Raw genomic sequence first — 11,851 nt, 5'->3', positions numbered from 1 at the left:
CACAGACATAGACCACCCACACACACTACATTTTTTTACTTTCTAAACATGACCACAAAAAATACCAAAACAATCAGATTGATGTCCAAAGCTCTCACATACCCATAAAACCTCCTCCTCTGGGAAGCGGAAGCCAAATATGTTACTTAATATGTTAATTCTGTGGTTGTATAAAGCATTGCAAAAGTTCACAAAGCATCCTAGTCCACACTTTGATTCATCACACATTTGCATGCAATGAATCAGATGTCAATGTAATACTTAGTGAAATGAGAGTTGACAAAATGAAATATTACAAACAAAAATACATTCCACTTTATTGCTGTATTTAGACTGCAGCACATTGGTCCATTAGCCAGTCTGACAAAATAAATTCCAGATATTACACTATATTAATTTTATTTTATTTTGCATTTGTATACAAGGGTGGTAAACTTATCACAACTGACCATTTGCTGGTACAATCTGGGTGAAATGGGTCTCCTTCAGTAGATCGAACTTTTACAAGTTTGAAGCTCATATGGTTGAGGCCATATGATCAAACTTGTAAAAGTTTGATCAAATTGAATGGAGATCCACGTACAGTGCAGAATGGGAATATTTCTCTTTTCCACAATCTAGTGGGATCTTGGAGTTGTTATATTTAAGTAGTGGGTGTGGGGGGTGCAAGGGGGTGCCCCGTTACAGATGTCTAGTTTTGTTTTTTGTGTTTTTCTTTCTTTTTTCTTCAGTGTTCGAACTTTTACAAGTTCGATCATATGGTCACGGCCATATGAGCTTCGGACTTGTAAAAGTTTGATCTACTGAAGTAGATCTGGGTGAAACATATCACAATAAATAATAGAAAGGCAGTAAGCTACACATTTCAAAAACACACACACAAAAAAAAAAAACAGAACAGAAAGTAATAATTCATAGCAAAAGCTGTGCAGTAGCTGTTAAAAGATGTAGCAACAATTATTTCCTAGGTAAGTACTTGGATAGCTGCTCTTGTTGGACATTTTAAGTCCAGACAATTTCTTTTGGTGAGAATCAAAGCCTGTACCTTTTGCCTGTGAGACAAACAGCTTAATCAATATGTTAACCACCAAACATATAATAATGTTAATGTTTTCAACCAGGTAGGCCCACTGGACAAATAACCCTTTTTGCAGGGTAACCTTGGATCAGCATCTAATTAAGTGACTTGTGAGAGTTCACACAGCTGGCAAATGAGGGAATCAAACCTTGTACTACATGAATTACAGCTCACAGTCTTAACTCTCTGTGCCAACTGCACTACATGAATTACAGCTCACAGTCTTAACTCTCTGTGCCAGCTGCACTACATGAATTATAGCTCACAGTCTTAACTCTCTGTGCCAACTGCCAGATTACAATAAAAAAGCAATTCTTACAATTCTCATGATTTTATTTGCAGTGGGTTAATGAGAATTAAGTTAATTAAGAAGATATATTTCATAATAAGATTATTAAAGCAGTACAAAATACATTTAAAAATCCTTTTATCTTCTGATGTGTAGGATATCGTGTATCCAGCACACAGCTGGCAGCCCATATTTGAATTAAATATAGAACAAACAACTTAAAAGTTTCTTACATTCTGTTTTCCACTTTTATGTACTTTTATGTTTGTTCTTTTTCATAGATTTACTTGACCTGACATTTAGTGCAAGTGTATGGAAAAAAAGGAGCATAAAGCATCAAAAAAGAGGAAAAAGAACATGCAAGGACCATTTAGGTACCTCAAAGGCATCACTATAGAATAATAGCACCGAAGCCAAATATACTAAGTAGCCAAATGAAGGAATTTCATTTGTTAGGATGTGTGATGGATGTCTGAAATTATCTAATGGAAGAAAAGTAATACAGCCAGAAACAGTAACTGGCATCAGTAATTCAAGGGCGAACTTAAGGTAACCCCTAAAAATGTAACATTGTGTAAAACAATGTATTTATGAACACCAGTATAGTATATCTAAAGCCAATCACACTAATGCCCTGGCTAGACATGTTATGGTGTACCCTGATCATCTTATATCTAAAGCCAATCACACTAATGCCCTGGCTAGACATGTTATGGTGTACCCTGATCACAATATATCTAAAGCAGGGTTGCCACATTTCCAGCAACCCAGGTAGGGACAAAAAAAAATAGAAGGTCTCTCACGAAAAAAAAAAAGGTCTTCGGCAACTGAAGACCAAAAAAAAAAAAAAAAAAGGTCTTCGGCAACTGAAGACCAAAAAAAAAAAAAAAAAAAGGTCTTTAATGCGGAACACATTCATTCCGCATTAAAGAACTCAGCTAGCTCACCAACAGGCATCAGCAGGCCGACAGAAAAACACTGCAGATGAAAACAACCTCTGATTATGTTAAAAATAAAGTCAAGGGAAAACATTACTTATTTGGCCTTCTGCAAAACCTACTAATTACTGTGCAACAAAGGGATGAGAAAAAAAAAAATCTGTGTTTCATAGCTGTATAGCTCATACTGATGGGTGAATTCAGGCATCCTCCTGACAAGTTCCAGCTGACTTGTTAAGCTTCCAAGACAACAAGCAGCACCCTGTTCAAACCTGCTTTGGGCTGGACACCAGCAGGGATTAATTACAATTGGAGTAAAAAAGACTATTTCCACTATATTTTGGCAAGTTATGTCAAACAGTATTTCTTCTGCTGCATATCCTGAAGACACGACCATGCTTACCTAAAATAAATATAAAAAATGTAATCATTCAGCATCTACCAGAGATTACAATGATCCTCTCACCCTTCTCTACATTACTTAGCCTGCATACATACTTGGTCTGCGACTTCAAATTATAAAGGGAAAGGAAGAGGAAATACCTGATTGTGTGTTTAGGCAAAGCAAAGGCATCTCTTATGCCTACAAAGAGATTCTTATTTACAATGAAGCATTCTTATATCTAAAATATGGATTTTCTTTGTAGATAAGGCCTGACAGCCCTGCTAATCTATACAAAATATATCGCACAAGATGTAGGTCCGACTTGCTAACAGCTATTCCTCCAAAATATATCGCACAAGATGTAGGTCCGACTTGCTAACAGCTATTCATCTACCCCTTCCGAACTCTTCAAAAGGATGACCTTATCACTGCAACATGCATTTTTGAATTTGTTCATTTATTTATTTATTACCTTAATGCCCTTTCAGGAAAGCTGTTCCAATCGTTCACCACCCTTTCTCGGAAGCAACATTTTTGTGTACACCCCTTGTGTCAACCACCTTGCACTTTCAGTTTGCCTCTTCAGCATTTTTTTAAGAGTGTCCTAATATGTCCTCTTGCAGATTTACTTAAAAAAAAAAAAGTCTTTAATGCGGAACACAGTTCCGCATTAAAGAACTGAGCTAGCTCACTCTGCCTGCAATAAACACTGAGCTTCTCGTGTTTAATGCATTGCAGTTCCGCATTAAACACGAGAAGCTCCGTGTTTAGCGCTTTTTGATTGGCCCGTATACCGGCATATGGGCCAATCAAAAATCGCTAAACACGGAGCTTCTCGTGTTTAATGTGGAACACAAGAAGCTCCGTGTTTAGCAATTTTTGATTGGCCCGTATGCCAGGTATACGGGTCAATCAAAAAAAAAAAAAACAAACAAAGTGGAGGCTGGCCGGGATTTAAACCGGCAGGGCGGGACTCGGGATCAGGCTACTGATCTCGGGACAGTCCCGCCCAAATAGGGACGTCTGGCAACCCTGATCTAAAGCCAATCATACTAATGCCATGGACTACCCTGATCACAAATTCTGGTATATAGTAATTGATCAAGTACAACAAGATGTTAGGGGGGAGCTTGGCCTTTAAGGTTAGAGGAGAGAGAATTATTGTGGTAACTCAAACTGAATACCGAAGCTTCCCTGAGTCTAAATGAATACAGCTCTTTGAAATGTGTACTAAAGTTAAAATTACTAGACAGATAATACATTTCTTGTGTGTGACTGTATGTATATATTTTTAAATTTACACTGAACACTGAATTTTGTATTTCACATTTTAAAAGCATTTATGGCATTTGCATTGACAAGTGAATTTTATATGGAATGCAGCATTACGAATGTCAGGAAGTGATGTCATGGTTACATATGTTATTTAAACTTATGTGAATGAATGGTAGATGTCTAAAGAAGTTTACTGATTGTAGTAGACGAAAGCGCTAACAATAAATTGTGTTTGTTGGAACTATTATCATGTTTTTTTTTTGTTTTCTGAAGGTGCCTACTATGCCTCATTCATGTCAAAAGACTTCCACCAACAGCTCACGCAGCATGCAGTCACCTATAGATGGAATGTTCTGGCATCTACCAGATTAAATAAACAGAAAGAATCAGGAAGGCATCTGTTAGCAGCAAATACGTTTATGAGCTGTGGTATTTTAAACAGCAGTCATGGTTATTATCTATTATACAACTGCCCCCCATTAATATTCAAAAACTTGCACGCTGATTGGTCAGCGTGCACGTTGTAAATCAGAGTTATAGTAATGGAAAAAGGTCCAGTCGCCTGGACTTTTTCCATTACTATAACTCTTTTTTCACACTGTTTCGCTATGTTAAACAAGTTTAACATAGCGAGACAGCTTTAAAAAAAGCAACGGAGATTCTACGTTGCTTTTTTAAAGCTGTTTCGCTATGTTAAACCCATTTAACATAGCGAGACAGTTTGTAAAAAGCAACGGAGATCTTGCTTTCTCCATTGCTTTTGCCCACAGTTCTGATGTACTGGGTAGGCATACGCATGCGCAGTACATCAGAACTGCTGCAGAATACCAGACAGCTGCGGAAGTGCAGCAAGGAGGCATTATACAATGCCATTATTTAAGAAAAGTTTTTTTTTTTTTTCTTAAATAATGTCATTGTATAATAGCAATAACCCACTTCTGGGTGTGGGTAATGCTGGATTTACCCATGGTTGGCTTTGTTTGGCCACTCAGGCTTCACCCACGGGACCAAACCACACCAACCGTGGGTAAATCCAGCATTACCCACACCCAGGCATGGGTTATTGCTATACTATACCATTCAGGGCATATGCTTCACATATGCAGAGATTACCAGGGTGATGTTGACTCAGATAATCATACCAGTGCATGACCTGCTCAGTGGTATGTGGAATGCTGGTCTGGTGGCTTTGCAGGTCATATCAGGTTTCCACCTACTAAAAGGATCTGTACAGGATTCCAGCTCCCACTACCTGAACTGGCTGTGCTGGTGATAGGGCATCAGTTTGCATTTCAGGCAGGTTCACTCTCTGGGGCATTAACACCAGCAACCATTTCTACAAATATATATAGCAACAGGAAGACAGCATAAGAATCACTTATTCATGTGACTCTGAATAGTGTGTAGCACATCCTAGCAGTATGCAAATGTGCACAGCTTGCACACATGAGCAATCATGCATGGCATGTTAGTGATGTGCATCAGAATCTGTGTCCCATACTTTTGTTGACATACGAACCTAAGGCAATGGCATAGAATAGACATGCTGTATGGAAATAATTAGAAGATGATGCATCATAGCTAGATGTATCAACATAGGTTTTCTGAGTGGTCAAATGCTATGTGCCTCTTATGGAGATCAAACAGATATGCACCCATACTGGAGGAGGAATGCTGCAATTGTGAGTGTGCCAACACAATAGTGGTTGAACTGGCCATTATCTGGCCTGGAAATATATAATGGGCTTGCAGATTCATGGGAGCACTGCCACAGGTGAGTTTTGTATTTGTCTGTCAGAATTCAGCTGTCAGTAGTATGCAAACCAATGGGTATAGAGCCTGCAAAGTGTGCATTATCACAAAGTGTTGTTGTGTTTTTGCATGTACAGGGCACACTAGAATCATGGTGATACCTGGTGAAGCTCAGCAAAAACAACAGATGGAGGACATTACCCTACCAAGGTCTGTCCAAGAAGTCAATTTGCACAATGTGTCAGTGTGAGGACATGTTTGTCTTTGCCCAGCTCACTCTTGGATGGGTCAACATCCACTGACTGAGATAACACTTTAACTTTCTTCATATCCAAACTACATATTGGACAACACAGTGTACTGCTTAATTCTTTCTGGAGGGCCTACTTCTTGAATGATGTCATAGGCACCAACTGTGTTAGGCCATGAGGGGCAAAGAGCACATAATGTCTGACATACAGATACTGACTTAGATTTTACTTGGTCTAGGAATTTAGTCTTGTAGTATAACTCACAATATTAAGGGAATTGTGAATTTCAACATAGCATCATCCACTGTCACAAGCAGCACTTGACATGGGAGAAATTCTCTCACTCAACCAACAGATGTTCATGGCTGCAATACAGATACAATCTGTAGGTATCACACATGAAAAAAAATGGAGATTGCTGGTGCTGTGTTTTGGCCTTTTGGAGATATTGGAGATGAGGGAACATGCTATGATTGACCTTATGCACTCTGTGTTGGGACGTATTATATTGCTTCCATGGCGACCACCATGTAAATGCTAGTAACTATCATCATTGTTGCCTTACACAACATTATTGATCATTACTGCCGGCATATTCATATTCATGGCAGATGCAATGGAAGATGATCATAAGGTACACAGTCCATACCTACCACAGTTATCGTTCCATTAGTCTCACACCAATGGTGTGGATGGCCATGCCACTGGACTGCTCAGGGAGGGCCTGTTCATTTGTGACCACTGTACAGCTCTTGTTGTGTCACATCCTTGTTCAGAGATCATCCAGATCAGCATGCATTCATGGTGCCAGAGTCCTGCTGCACAGTGTTTTAGTGTCACTTCTACACATTCTCATTGCTGTCACCCACTGAAAGATCCCATAGTGACCCCTTACCCACACCACTGAGGAGATAATATTTGACACAGATATCATTCATCCTTGTGATCCCATCTTTGCCTCCATTGTCCTGTAGAATCCCACCCCCATAACGTGCAGACTCCCATGAGTCTATGTGTTTCTAGGCACCTGTGCAAATGATGATGATGGCTGTGACTCCACTATGCACTCACCAGCATAGCTACTAGATAAAAGTGCATACATCAGTTTGATGTTCATTATGCTCACTGCTGCAGTAGTCTAGAGTGTGTACTGTGAAGGATACAGCAGCTAGCCAACTTCCAAAATCTTATCCCCCTCCCACACTGTTAATCTGCCTACTTATAGGCTAAACTCTTTTCGAGGGAATTATATAAGCAGTGAGAGTGACTAAAAATCTTCAGAACTTTCTTGCTACCTCACACAGATGCAGCTCTATGATTTCACAGGGACAGCAGTCAGCCTAAGGTTTAATTTTTGAAAAATAAGTACCCTTTGGGGAATCCTTCCATACTTATTTATGTTGTATCTACTTATGACATAAATGTGGCATGTTCCTTTAAGAATACTTGCTTTTCTGTAATGCCAGAACTTATTCAAGGATTGCTATTTTGGTTCTTGACATATATATCAGGTTTTAGCTTGGTTATTTACACTTAATTGATTTATTAATTAGATTTTAAACTAATTACTTATATTCTGGAAAGTTGGGAAGTGAATTTTAGGGGCAAAACCTCTATGTTGTGTTGATGTTTTCTACTTCCTTTTGCTAGGAAAATCCTTAGAAGAAGATTGACTTTCTATGGCCACCCCAAGAAGACCCTCCCAGAGTGTCTCCCATACTTACAAAGGATGGTTCTGCCATACCTGCATTGGACACTGGAAGAGCTCAAGTCTGATGCCTAATCCATAGTGACAGGCAAAGCTACACCAGATTTATTCAAAGGAACCAGTAAGTGCTCTGAGGACCAGTAATGACAACTGCAGAGTCACCCACCAGTGGCTGAGGGATTGGCTGAACCTATGCTGAAGTCATTAATTCTTGTCTTCACCTACATTCCTCTTCAGCTTCAATATCTCTGAGTTTAAAACTGTTTAACTTATTGATTTTGGGATTTTCTACATTTAAGGTTTGGATATTTCATTTTTTTTATTTTGATCTTATTATATTACAGTGTATGGCATTTCAAATTTTTGTTCTACTGATTTTTTTTCCTTGAAGTCTTAAATGTTGTTGGCTATGGTCAGATAGAAAAACTTCCTTTTGCATTCAATGATTGAAAAAGAATTAGATTTAGGTAATTAGTGGGAGGAGATGAGAAACAGTTGTCTTTTTTAAGATATTCACCTACAGTTCTCTTTAGCTACAAGAGCTCTGAGTTTAAAACTGCTACTTGGCTGCATTTATTTTTGGGTTTTCATTTACATTTAAGGTTTGGATATTTCAATTACTTTTTGATTTTTGGGCTTATTTTATCACAGTTTGTTGTCTTTTAAGTAGCTTTCTTATTTAAGGTATTCACCTACATTCCTTTCCGGCTACGAGAGCTCTGCATTTAAAACTGCTGTATGACTGCATTGATGTTTTGATTTTTACTTACTCATCCACTCAATTCTTGTTGTTCTTTTAAACTTGGTGGCTTCTTAGCTGACCAACCCTAGTGTAAATTAGATTTTGCAAGCTGATCCCAGTTCTATTTCTATTGGACACTGATAGCTCAAAATGATGCACTCCCATTAGACTCTTTAAGCTTGAGTTAACCTCTGTTTCATATCATCTTATTTCAACTAATGCACCCTGCAATATTCAGAGGGTTAATCTGTATTTTTCTTGCTTTAACCAAAAGTTAACTGTTCACATTTTAATTTGGTCTGGGACATTTAGTCTTGTAGCATCCTTTCCCGTAGTGGGATGGTTGTGAGTTGTTGTAGGATCTGCGCCTCGTTTATTTCTTTTTTACTGCTTTTTTACTCTTTGTATTTTGCTTGGTTTGGGGGGGTTATTCTTATAGTATAATTCACAATAATAAGATGATTTTGAATTGCTACAGGATATGAGCCTTATTTATTAAATTTCTACTTCATTTTTCTATTTCAATTTTACTTGTCTGGGACTTTATTCTTGTAGTATAACTCACAATAGCGAGAGAATTGTGAATTGTTGCAGGATTTGAGTCTCATACACACATGTATATCTAAATATATATATATATATATATATATATATATATATATATATATATATATATATATATAGATATATATACATATGTATATATACATATGTATATAAACTTATACTGCATTTTTACTGTTTAGTGATTGGATTCCTGTCTAACTCATCTCTTATAACCTTTGTTGAGCTGTGCAGCAGTGGTTTGCATTGTCCTGTCTAGATCCATTCCTGTGGTAATCCATTAAGTACGGAAGAAGTAATTAGAGATTTGGGGACCAATGTAGATAGTAATCTCTCCTTTGATAATCACGTTGCCAAAGTGGTTAGAAAGACCTTCTATATAGCCCACCTTATCACGAAAGGGTTCGCATCTAGATCAAGAGAGGTCATTGTGCCCCTCTACTCGTCACTCATCAGGCCCATAATTGAATACAATGCCCCTTTTGGGATGTACCTTACCTGACACCTGCAGCAACTGGAGAGACCCCAAAAGTACCTCACCAAGAGGAGCATGGGCTAAAAACAGATGTCCTATGCAGCTCGACTAAAGAAACTCCAGCTCTACTCAGTTGCTTACTGCCTGCTCAGAGGCAATCTATGCCTGACGTACAAAGCCATGTCAAACCCAGAATTAATGGACATGTTCCACCTCAAAAAATCCAAGTCCCTTAGAGCTACACGCTCCATGGACCTAAACCTCAGCACAAAAATAAATAGGACATGCTGGAGGGACAGATTCATTTTCCAGAGGCTTCCCTCACTCTGGAATAGAATCCCAATTCATGTTAGACATAGCCCCTTGCTGACCCTCTTCAAGCAAAATCTGGACACGTGGATGGGAAATCGCAGATTCACCCCTGGGATCTCTTCTGTGTCCCTGCTAGACAGAGGAACAGTAAACTAATCTTAAAAGGGTACCTTCTGTGACCTACTTTACAGAGGCACAGTAGGCTAATCTAATAGGGAGGCGGAAGCCAAATACACTCTGGCTAGGCTTATAAATGCCCTAGGGCAGATAGCCTAGTATCTACCTATGAACCTATGAACCTATAGACACAGGCACCTAGAATTATAATTTTTCATATCTAACTTCCTCTGGTATTTTCTCAAGTTTCTAGCTGAGTGTAGAATGGTTAGTTTGCCCACTGAGAAGTATTACCCAAGATAATAGTTTTAGATTAAATGCTAGACCTCTCCCCGCAGTCCAACTACTCCAAAACCTGATTGTACTGCCCCTTGTAGATCACAAGAAAGATAATTTACAAACATGGAAGTGCACTTTCCTTCTGTCTCTAGCCAGCCTGGTGCAAATGACTATCCTGAGACTATGTACCAATTGTTTCATGTTAACTGACAGCCACCTTTTTCTTAAGCAAGCTGACATAGTATGCGAGAGATGTGATTACACTATGCCTTTTGTAGGCAACGCTTGTGCATATGGACATGGATATTTCCATACAGGTTGCCAGTAGTACACACACACACACACACACACACACACACACACACACACACACACACACACACACACACACACACACACACACACTGCACTTATTATGGATCAGACACATAATGTCACAAATGCTAAGGCCTTGAAATGCAATCTACTCAAACCTCAAAGACCAGCTATATACTGTCCTCAGCAACCTCCCAAAGAGTCTACAAAGAGAACAATCCCAGAGCACATAAAACCACATCTCGCAATGTCTCATTCTCTAAGTTCTAAAGCAAACTGCCACACTACTCAGTATAATGGTCATTGGATCCTCTATAGTGAGACACATTGATGCCCCCTTCCCCAAACAGAGCAAGGAGACAGTCACATGCAATTGCTTATCAGGAGCAAGGATCCACCAGATCACATATGCACTCAAGACAGTGAACCACAAGTACTGTATGACTCTGTCATACTTCATATGGCTGTTAATGACCTGAGAGACAAGATAGAGCTTTCAGATTATGTGTCCAAGGCAGGTGTGAGCATAGCACTGATAAACATTCTACCTTCTCCAAGAATGATTCCACATTATAAACAGAAGATGATTGACTGTATCAGTTTGCTTAATTACCGGTGTCATTCTAATGGGTCCAACATTTCACATGTAGGAGGACATAATCAACACACTATGTTGCTTTACCGGAAATGGTCTGCACCTGTTCCCACTAGGCTTTTGGATATTGGCCAAAACATTATCCCTGTACTAACTTTTTTAGGCAATGCCAATCTAATAAACCTTCCAACATAGTAAATTCTAAGCAAGAAAACTAAATTTGTTACTGATCGATGCTAGAAATAACAACAAGAAGCTCCCTCCTCACACTGGAGAGTGTTGACATCTGTGCAGTTGCCATGACATGGTTTAGAGCCATGGAAGGCATGCCAGCACTACAGGGTTATAATGCTTTCCACAGATAGATCAGCTATTGCACAAGAAGGGGCACCTCAAGACTGGTCAAACAATGACATGCTCGAGCTGTTCCATATCCAGCTAACTTTAGGTTAAGTCCAATACCATATCCTTGATATAGGTTCCTGTCTATGATCCAAGATAAACCATACCACATATATGAACGTACTGGAGTCACTCAAAATTCAACCCTATACCATATTAATGGATGACTTTAGCTATACCACCGTAAACTGGGATACATACACAACTACTATCATCCATGCTTAAAGATTGCTGGATTTTGTCAATGTAAACACTCTAGAACAGCTAGTCTGCACACATACTATGGCTGCAAATATTCTGGATCTGGTAATCACAAGTATGAGGGAACATTCTGGATCTGGTAATCACAAGTATGAAGGAACACTGCTGTTACC

The sequence above is a fragment of the Protopterus annectens genome, chromosome 4.part0 (assembly GCF_019279795.1).
Source record: "Protopterus annectens isolate FY-2018-M chromosome 4.part0, PAN1.0, whole genome shotgun sequence".
NCBI classification, from domain to species: domain Eukaryota; kingdom Metazoa; phylum Chordata; order Ceratodontiformes; family Protopteridae; genus Protopterus; species Protopterus annectens.
The sequence above is the reverse complement of the archived record's forward strand: the minus strand, read 5'-3'. Positions refer to the sequence as shown.